General features: G+C 44.6%; 1 pseudogene; it reads left to right on the top strand.

The window, feature by feature from the left end:
- The first annotated feature begins 8,496 nt into the window (after positions 1–8,496).
- Positions 8,497–11,137, top strand: LOC134571240 (WD repeat-containing protein 70-like; annotated as a pseudogene).
- Positions 11,138–11,536: the final 399 nt, after the last annotated feature.

Genomic DNA, 11,536 nt, shown 5'->3' with positions numbered 1-11,536 from the left:
AAATGTGTGCCTATGACCTCTTGCCCACCACACTTACCATTTGGTCATGGTGCTTCTAAACTTTTCTAATTGGGTTGCGTGCAACCACTCTAAACTCTACCTTCCTCCCAACTGTGTATCGTCAGGCTAAATGTTCTTTTGCATTGCTGCATTCTAGAAACCAGGAACGTATGGAAATACAATGGACGCAATGCAGGACTCTTTTGCAAGCTGCATAGTCCTACAAGTGCTTGTTTTTAGCCAGGGATACATAATTGTTGTTGCAAAATGCCCACTTGCAGATATTTCAACACCTTGATAGCTTTTGTGAGGTTACATTTCCCAGAATGGCACCAGCTTTCTTACAAATGCCCATAGAAAGTGCATTTGACCATTTTCTTTGTATATTTTTGTCACCACTTGTATTTTTGCTTGTATGCCAATGTTTCAGCCTCTCTCGGTTCATCTCAGGTTTCAAATATGCCAATTTAAATTCTAAATGAAAAGAACTTGTTTGCGAAGGGTTTAATAGTTAATCTCACTTTTTGAACACTCATGGCTACATAACGATCAATCTCCATTTTGTGCAAAGAAACATGGTACATATGGAAATACACTGACAAAAGGATGGAGCCGTACATCTACTCCAGCTGTAGAGAGACATGTTAGCTGTTTGCACCACGTAACAGTGTGCCAAGAATTTTCTTGCAAATAATTAAGTGCTTGTGATTTAACGAACTCTTAAACTATTGTGGAACCACAATGTCCAATATGCTTTGCCTTCATAAAGTATTTTTATATACAGGGTTATTCACTAAATTCAAAATTCGAACCCTTACCCATGAAGCTCTAACCAACTCTAGCCACTCTTGCATTTCTTCACTGATTCGTAGGTATGCCCCCTCTCGGAGTCTCCGCTCTATTGGTGACCACCTCCTGTCTGCTGCTCGCACCCTTACTGCTAATTCACGCCTGCAGGTCTTCTCGCAGGCGGCTCCTTTCCTTTGGAACAGCCTGCCTACCCCCGTCAGACTTTCCCCTAGTCTTCAATCCTTTAAGAAGTCCCTCAAAACCCATCTTTTCAGGAATGCTTATGGCCTCCTAGAGTAACTTCTGTCTCACAAACCTTCCTCTTGCTTTCTGCTAAACGACCATACTCCACTTTCCCACCATGTTTATTTGCTGTCTCCCTCAATACCCTTCCTATTGTGTTCTATGCCGCACCTCCTCTAGACTAAGGTCGTTTGAGCAGGGTGGTCCTCTACCATTTGTTCCTGTAACATTTCGTTATTGTCTCATTTGTTAATGTCAAGTGCTGCGGAATAAGCTGGCACTATATAAATACCAATAATAAGTGAAAATTCAAGGTGTATTCAAAGTGTATTTCAAATTTAAAGTTAAAATAGGTGAACTGGAAACCTTTTCTATGTCCGCTATGCTTTCAGTACAGCTACTCTGACCTTAAATTTTAAATTCACTTTGAATAATCTTCTACCCTCCAGCTGATTGTTACTTTACATATTACCATAACCCAGTGATGGTGCACAGGTGGTATTTTTTAGCTCTTTAGAACTACAGCTCCTTTGATGGGTTGCCATCGGAGTTCCACTGCAGTTGTGGAGCCACAAGTTAACTGCTTTCTACTAGTAACTGGAACTTTGGCACATCTGAAATTGTAATGGAACACTACGGTCACCCTAACTCCTTCATCTTAATGAAGTGGTCTTGGTACAGTGGTTCTGTCAGTTTATTTTAGAAATTTCAATGTTTACATTGCAGGGCTAGTGGCTGTCATACTGATCAGTAAAACTTTTTTGATTGGAGGAGTGTGGCATTTTGCCACGCATGCGCTCACCAGTATGATGCTTCACAATGAGAAGCATTGGATTGGACAAAATAGAAGGTGACGTCAACATGCATGCTGATATCACTGGATGAGGGGCCTGGAGGTTGCAGCAAAGGAGACCCGGCGTTGGAAATAGGGTGAGCAAGATTTATTTAACTTTAATTTTACAGAGAAAAGGTAGATGGTCCGAAGGAAGCTCATAGTCCCGAAAAAATTGTCTTTAAGGCATATCTTGTGCACCAACCCACTAAGATGTCAAGCTTATCTTATTAGGAAATTATGGTTTCCTTGAGAGGTGGAATGAGATGCCTAGAATGCTTATGAGCTTAGATTTGTATTTTTTATATTGTTTATATTTAGTTAGTAGAAAATGTGCACGAATGTTTAATAGAACAATTTTTTAAATTTAAAACAAGAATGGTTGTATTAAGTGGCACTGCTGCTTTGCATAGTTACTGGCAATTTTATGTGACATTCTAATTTTATATTCTCCTGATTAAAAATGGTCTGCTCCAATCACTTAGTGTACACACTTTCACAGAACGTGTCCATCCACTCAATTGTAACTGTATTTTAACCAGAAAGCAAAGTGAGACCTGTTGACTAAAGACCTGATTACAAATGTACCAACTGTTAAATTGAATTTTGAAAGGTGGATTGACTTCTATCCATTACTGTTCTTTTCCATATTCTGTTCAAATAAACAATTATCAGTTATTAAGCAAGTTCTTTGTGAATCCAATCAAGATTTTTTTATTTATTTTTTTACCTTTTACTTGCCTATCGCAGTTATGGGTATATTTTGTAAATATTACATGTTCACTACTTTCTTGTTTGATCTTAACCCTTTCCCGACATTACTGCGTGCTGCGCCATCCAACAAAAGGAAGGCTCAAACACTATTAAGGAGGCCCAAATACTCACCACCTCTCCATATCTAATCAGGGGGACTGCCTAACCCTGCAGTCACATGACTCGGACCGCCGTATTTGACAGATTGGCTGCAGGGTTGTCAAGTATATCCCTTAACATATAATCAATTAATTATGTAAAAAATAATACATACATATACACATAGCATTTGTGGGAGGAGTTATGATCCTATATAAACCTTACCCCCTTACTTACTTTTGTCGTGCAAGCTGTTTGTCGTCTCCATAGTTACCTGCACTTCCGCCAAGTCCTGTCTCAAGCTGTCTCTAGCAAGCAGTCCGTCGCCAGCACCTCCTGCCTCCGTCTTCCGTGCCCGTCCACCGGCATCTATCCGACTTCGCCACTTGCTACCCAGCTTCCGATCACAAGACCGGCACGTCCACGTAAGCATAAACGTGGGAAATGGCGTTGGGCTATTTCCCACGTTCGGGCCTAAAAACACGGGGATAAGGCTCCCATTATTACTTACCCATTCATGCTTTTACACAGTTCGTGTACTTCTGCGTTTGTGCGGCTAACAGCCGACTGCAGAGTACACACTCCTCTTGTTTATTTTCGTATAAGCTAACTACCGACCGCACTAAACAAACTTACGTTCGACTATTTCATCCGTTTGTTCGTTCGTTCATCCGACCACTGGTACAATTGGCTTTCGTTTAAAAGTCTGTTTTGTATGCTCCATTTAGCCGAACGCAGGAGTTCTTTCTCGTTACAGTTCTACAGTTCATTCGTTTACCGAACGCAAGAGGCTACAGTGTTTAAATTCACTAATCTACTGTAATAGTACATAGTTATGCTTTTACGTGTCTAAGTACTCGCATTATTTATCCTATATGTGTTTTTTTTTTACATGGCTCTTAAAGTCACCACTGGTTAAATAATGTGTTTCTAATCTAACTATCTAACTATCTTTTACAGGGTAAATCTTCTCAAAGGCACAGTTTGTCCACTTTCTCTTATAAGTTGAGTTATAAAGTACACCTCCAGGCATTATCATACCCTGCTGGGACTTAGTCTGTTGTACTTTCCCTTATGTATTAGTCTTCTACGCAACTAAGGTCTCCGCTCATAGGTTAAAAGGACCAATATAGGCACCCAGCTTAATGAAGTAGTCCGGGTGCCTGATCCATCTAAGATTAACCCTTTCTGCTGTAAACATAGCAGTTTCAGAGAAACTGCTGTTTACCTATGGGTTAATCCAGCCTCTAGTGGCTGTCTCATTGACAGCCACTAGAGGCGCTTCCTCGCTTCTCACTGTGATTTTCACAGTGAGAAGACGCTAGCGTCCATAGGAAAGCATTGAGAATGCTTTCCTATGGACTGGCTGAATGCGCGTGCAGCTCTGGCAGAGCATGCGCATTCAGCCAGTGACAGGGAAAGAAGACGGAGAGTCTCCACTGCCGAGGGAGCCTGGCGGTGGAGAAAGGTAAGTTATTTAACCCCTTCCTACCCCTAGAGCCTGGCGGGAGTGGGACCCTAAGGGTGGGGGGACCTAGAGACCCTATAGTGCCAGGAAAACAAGTATGTTTTCCTGGAACTATAGTGGTCCTTTAAGCCTTACAGTCCTTTTTCACCAGGCTCATTACAGACCATTAGCATGATTAATTTAGCCTCCACGGCCTCATTCAGCCTCCCAAAGTGGGTTCTAAACTTCAAACGGGCCAGATCTGTGATTCCTCACGGCGATTAAAACATCAATCACATAAACCTACACCACCTTGCTACTACTTATACTTTTCTTCAAGCAAAGCTCCAAAAAGAGGTTCCTAGTATCCCGCATTTCGGTAACCGGTAAGAAGGTTTACCATTTTAAGTTTTCCCTTGAGGCCTTATTCAGCCTCCACAGCCTCATACAGCCCCCCACCTCCCAAAGTGGGTTCTAAACTTCAAAACGTATCTGGTCTAAGATTCCTTAAAAATGTCAACAACAATCTCGTTATCGGGGCGGAGCCTGACCGCCGAGCCGCGCGGACGCAACTTACACAAGCTCCAGCCCGGCGGACAGAATTCGGGGCAAAAACGACGGCTGCTAAGCCAACTTACACCCGAGGGTGCACCACCCACGTCGGGGGTGCCCCAACGAATCGTGGCCTACTAGGGCTGAAGCTGAGGAGAGGCGGCCGCTCTCCTCGGTGCAAAAGCCCACAAGCGAAGTATCAGCATACCTCCCCCCCCCCCTGGACCGGTGGGGGACATCCCGGTCCCCACAGGACATACTGACCTGTCGGGAAAGCTAGCAAACTGGCAGCAGAGCATAAAGGGGCAACAGGCCCACAACAACCGGCCAAAATGGCCGCCCAGCCTACACCTGGAAAGAACACTCACATTAAGACACACGTGTCCCCTCTGCTAATCTTTGACCTGCTTTGTGCAGGCCTCAAGGAGGCTCTAATTACCCGGGGGGCATCCCACTGACAAGCTGAAACAAGGGTGGCTTCGTGGATACGTCCAGCAGCGAGGCGCAGCCACTATATGCAGGTACCTCGAGCCTCCAAGATGGCCGTTCGGCAACGCAGATACCGCCGAGCTTTGAGGCAGGGCACGGGACCAAAACCCTCGGGCACAAGCTCACACCAGAACACAAGAAGCACCGGGATTATAAACCAAGCGACACACACACATCTGCTACCTGACCCCGGCGACCAGCGCAACTTGAAACACATCACCCCAGTTGCAGCAACATCACAAACGGCCACACGGCAGCACAACAAGGGGGGAACTACCGGAGCAGACCTCCGAGCCGGAGAAACCGGGCCGGGCGGCCGCAAAGACGGGACTAAACATTACAGCATAGCGGACCCACAGAAGCCACCAGCCCGCAATCCGACCATAACTAAACTGGGCATCGGCTGAAACAAGCACTGGACTGAATACCTGCGGCAGGCGGACGCCGGCTGCACTGGACACTGAGAACCGTAGAACGCACACAAAATCCGGTGATCTCCCCCCATTGACTCTCATGCACTGTGCACTCTGCCAGTACTCTTTAATTGCTATACTTTAATTGCTATACTTAGATTTGCTTACACGCTTAGCCAACCTACTGAAACCCTAGGCATTTCACCTCTTACTATGTTAATGTAGCCTTAGATTCTATGCCTAGACACTCAGTTTATCCTGCCTACCACACATACATTAATGTGCATATGCCTCATAAGACAGATACACTAGCAAAAAATTGTGCATGTTAATAGCCTAGATCAGTCATGTGTATTAACCTCTTGTACCCACACCGCTGGTTATTGCGACCTACATTTACCAATAACGTGATCTAATCAATACTAATCTCACGTTTAAAAACAAAAAATGTGTGCTGATAATCCTAATGTTCCAATTGTTTTGCCTGAAATTGTGCTCGAGGAATGCTATTGGGGCACCAAGAGCTTATTTGTTATGTTACCCAAAGCACAACAAAAATAAAGAATTAAAAAAAAAACAAAAAAAAAACAATCTCGTTATCATAATCCACCGTATTACTACAATATTTAATGGTACATGTTTTTGTCATTCTTTTTTACATATTATTGCTTAGACCTGCGTCATTACCGCAGCTCGTCAACTCCTACGCCATCGACAACATACAGGCTACCTGGTTCCCTGCATTACAGTATCAGGTATTGGTAATCTTACTCACAACGTTTCCGTTTCTTCTTAAGGGAACCCAGGGGCTTGTCTCTAATTTACGGACCAACGTTCAGGTCCCTCAGCTTACCCAAGTTCTTACGTTGCAGTATCTCTGATTTACACCTACCCATTTGTTCAACATTTTTACACTCATACCAGTGGCACGCCTCAGGCCCACTAGCATCTTTTTCCCCTAAGGTTTCCCGGACCAAGCCCGTTCCCTGCAGAAGCAAGACTATATTGTAATCTTCTTGCGCATTGCCCAAAGAAAGAGGACAAACACTCAAGGTTAAGTATCTACATACATTATATCACACCATTCTAAGAGACAAGCCCCATCAGGCTACAGAACTGGCATTGAGGGTTAGGCGCTGGCCTTAGCTATCCTAAGTAATACTACGGTCCAGAGAGGTCTACACCCCCACCTCATACACGTAGGTTCAGCCCCACGACCAAATCATAGTTAGCTACCTCGCTCGCCCTTCTTTAGGGCTTCCCAAGTCACGGCCACATGGTCACCGAGAGGCCGACACCATGCCACCACGTTCAAGTGCCCACAAAATTCCCTAGGTCCAAATCATAGGTAGAGCCTCTCTCCGCCACTTGGCACTAGCAGGGCCTCACCTGTCACTTGGTTCTAGGAAAAATGTTCGCTTCGCCACTAGCTAGCAGACCAGTTCTCTGAAGGTCTCATCCATACCTCTAAGACACATTACTTATCCAAATCATTATTTCTTTTTCAGAATGTCACAAGAATCCATCCCAAAAATCTGTCTGCTGTCGGATGAAATTCCCAGCACGCCAGTCAGGCCTGGGTCTCCAAAGGAATCCCTCACCCCTTCTACCCTCAGTTACCCGGAATCCTGTTACATTCCAAAAATGCCAGCAGAGCTCAGTCACAGGGGTATCCCATCTCCAGTCACTACCAGTAAGGCATGACTACACAGGCTCACGACGGCTCAGGCCAACGTCCCCAGGCCCGACTCTAGTTCACAAGGGCTGTCCGCTTACTCCTCAGATTCCAATCAGGAGACCCCGGTCGCTATCCCGGCCAGCCTCCAAACGATCAACAGGCTGATAAGTGGAATCGGCTATAGCCACACCAGGTTTCTCGTTAAGCCCGGCAGGCCCTCACCATGCGATCTCGGTCATACAGTCTGGCTTACCTCTCATTTCCCTCCCTGTCCCCCACCATCCACTTCACAACTCCATACGTCTCACCTTATCGCCATTCCCACAGGTACACTCATATGCCCCAACCTATTATCTACATCCATTGACCCTCTTCCGGTGGACCACTTTCTGATCACAGCAATCATATGCTGGTTTCACGATCTCCTCTTTTCCGGTCCTCACACTTTTCATCTTGGCGTACCATTCCCATCGAGGTAGCCATTCACAACACCCTTTAATACGTCTGATCATAGATCCCTTCCGCACTGCACTCTACTTCCATTCCCAGCATCAAAACCCCTCATGAGTTCTTACTGCACTACGCAAATCGACCATGCCATACAAGCTGTCACTTCCGCAAGTAGTAAGGCTTGGTTGAGCAAGTCAGCTGGAGAAATTGATATATATATATATAAAATCAGTGTTTGTGCAAAAATTTTTTTTTTTTTATTTTTTTTAGAGTCATATTGACTGTTAGTACCAGATTCTATAACGGAGTATAATGTTCTCCAACAGACTGAACACATTTCTTAGATAAATAATCTTAATATATGTTTAAAATAAGCTAGACTTTTTTTATTTTGGGATGTGCATCTAAGCTAGATTAAATAGAATATTTTTTCCACAGCAACAATTCCCCATGGGGATCACCTGTGACCCAAAGTGCTGGAGGGGCTGTCCACTGATGCAAAGTGATACACCAGATTGTCTCCACATTGACGATGTACAACTAGAGTTCTCACCAGACACTTATTACATATGACTCCAATGCCGTTTGCGAAATACAAAAAGATGTTGATACCACACTTGCATAACGCAGCCTGGAGTTTGATCACTTGTCATTGGAAACGAAAGACAGCACAATCCCTCAGAAAATGGGTGAATAGAGTTGAGGAGTTGAAAATGGATACTAGCAGTGGCGGGGTGGGCACAGGTGTATCATGTGGCTTGGTAGTATTGGCTACAAGGGCTTTCTACAGACGCTCGCACTGTCCAATGGAAGGGAGACCAGAGTAAGTGAGGCTGACGATGTGGATTGGGCCCCCTCTAGTTGCTACAGGTAATTGTATTTATTCCCAAATAAGGAATATAGGAGGAATCCTTGGAGACAGACTGGTCCCTTCCTAGCCAGTTGGGAGGCCTGGGACCCCCTGGGTAAGGTTAGGGTTGTGCGGGTGAAGGAGCTAGACAGAGCAGGAAGTCTGCCCCCTGAGAACGTAACAGAGGGGAGATTTTCTCCCCCCTCTCTCTTTCCTCACACTACCCTCTTCTCATCTTCTCTTTACCCTTCCCTCTTTTCTACATGAGCTTCTTTTCATGGCCTACACCCATTGCATTTGCTTTCTCATAGGGGTTATCTTTAGGATCTGCTTTACTGGTTATCAGCACTGCCACCCATGAGCAAAATTTCACATCCTCTGTTGGATGCCTCTCTTATAGGGACTTGTGGTTCTTAACAATTACCTGACCTGCCATCTTTAATTTCTCAGTTGCATACATATGTGTATGCATATCATTTCTGCTATGTTGATGAGGGAAAGAAGAAAAAGAAACCGTTTTGTATACACAACATCCAACTACTTTGCTTCCTTGTATATTTTTGTATACGGTCTATTATATATTTTTTCTATTATGTTGCTTCTGCAACATTTTCTGTTATGACATTTGCTGATCCCAATAAACCTGGAATGATGACAAATCAGGTCAGAAGTACCAGTTTAGAAAAGGATTGAGAATCGTGCAGAGTTCTGTGGTACACTAAAGATGATTAAGCGAAGATATACATGGAAGTTCAGTAAAGATCACAGTTCACAGATCAGCAAGAAATGCTGTCTCAAAAGTCAGCTGCAAACCATAATAAAACATCATGAGGTTGTGTTTAAGATGTTTTATAGTTCTGCTGCACCATAGTAAACCTAGTTGGCCTGCCCACTAAGCACATACCGTGCAGCGAGCACCACTTCAGTGCTGCCTACAGGGTCCTAGTTCCCTAAACATAATGCTAGCGCATCTTATGATGCGATCATGCTGTGAATGTTGGGGACCATTTTCTGGTGTTCCAAAAGCAGAACACCAGGGAACCAAGGCAGGGCAAGACCTGAAAATCTGGACATTTGGGAGGCACACTACAGTATGGCAGACTGATTAACCCCACATACTGCACTCCATCAATACTCCAGTGGGCAAACCCAAGCCTGAGAGCTCTTTGCTTTTTTTTTTTTTTTTTTACTAGCAAATGAACAAAACCAGGCAGTAGTTGAAAATAACCCTCGGAAGTGTGTGGCTGGTGTGTTGATTTGCTGTTGAGTCCTGCATTCTGTAGAGTCAGACTGTGTCTGCCTCTAACATGACAGCAGAATGGATGAAGCTGAAGATGCCAACGTTTCTGCTACTATGGGCATCTCTGGGTTTGGAAAGAAAGCACGGACATCTGATTTGGAAGCCATGTTTGAATAAACCCATAGGACAGCTATGGAGAGAAGAAGAAAAAAAATCACTTGAACAAGAGCAGGAAAAGAAGCAAAGAAGAGCAGGTAACCAAGAAAAGTTCAGGTTTGAAAGAAGTTGCTTGACGCTCTGCACGAAGATGCACAGAATCAAATTCCATCAGTGATTCAGAGGACAGCTCAGCAAATGAAGAGATTAATTTCCCAGCACTTTCGGCTGTCCACTTCCTCCTGATAGCGATGTTAAGGATGAAGAGGTAGATGAGGACGGTGATAGTCCTATCAAAAGAATTACTGATTTGCATGAAATATAGCAAGACAGGTTTCTGCTCTTTGATTGGACCCTTCTGGGGCTCTTGTAGTGGCTATTCATGTTCGATTTTGGGATTTTACAGTAATGGACGTCTCTCTACAAGGCTTTAGATTACTTCAACCATGTGAATGCCATCCGATAAAAACATTCCCGTATAGTAACACTGGAGATGTCACACTTGTAGTAGCTGGGATCTCTCAAGCCAAAGTCCTGGACCGAGATTGTTTTCTAGTCATGGGTTGTGTTAAAATTGGACAGTACATAGTGTACATGTGATGATGGCACCCAAAAGTAAAGGAAGATTTTTTTTTACCTTTGCCTGTGATGGGACAATTCAGATTTGGAATGCTAACTGAGAAAAAGTATAAGAATATATTTAGGTCAAGATCTTCTCAAGGGCAATATGTTATTCAAACATGCTGCACCTACAGCAGAAATGGGAGGCTTGGAAGACTCAAAGAAGCCAGATGCCTGGATGGAACCATCCAAATATGGGATCAGAATATGAATGTTCTCACAAAGTATTATTTTCATGACTGCACTTACCTGCAGCTCCCCCGCCGTGTCTCTGCCTGCGGCTGCAGCGATCTCCTCTCAGTACACACAGAGGACTCTGGCGTGCACAGCATCATGTACATCCGACCGGCGGTCCTGCAACGTGTGGATGTGGTGCGGCAGCTCTCCACACCATGCCGCAACCCGCGGGAGGTCCCAGCTGAAGCCACATGTGATTTTCTCTCACTTGGTGCAGGGGCGTCCGCCCCCGCCCAACCGAACATCGGCCTCTTAAAAGAAACAGAACAGCTGAAGTTGTTTAACTAATCACCTTCTAACCAATAAAATGTTAGAGGTGGATACCTCTCCCCTATATAACCTCAGTCTACCTCTACCTCATTGCTCAGTTCTACTGTGGTGTCAACTTCAGTGTGCCTATCCTGCCTTATATGATTTATCTGGTATCTGACGTCTCTGAACCCATGCCGCCTGAACTGACCCTTGGCTTTCCTCGAATATGAATTTGGCTTTCCCTTTACTGGTACTTTGCCTTGGCTAATTCCTGCCTCCTGGACTCCTCCCGTCAAATACGAGACAGTCGTAACAGAAGAACTGTGAGCCTACATGGAGCCCGCAGATTTGGCCGAAATGTTCCATACACTAACCCCACTCAAGCCGTGCAAGAATTAGAAACTCAAGCCTCTGCCTCTGTATCCAGAGCTCCAC

This window comes from Pelobates fuscus, chromosome 8 (genome assembly GCF_036172605.1).
Source record: "Pelobates fuscus isolate aPelFus1 chromosome 8, aPelFus1.pri, whole genome shotgun sequence".
In the NCBI taxonomy this organism is placed as follows: Eukaryota; Metazoa; Chordata; class Amphibia; order Anura; family Pelobatidae; genus Pelobates; species Pelobates fuscus.
Note: the sequence above shows the minus strand (reverse complement) of the source record. Positions and strands in the feature narration are given on the sequence as shown.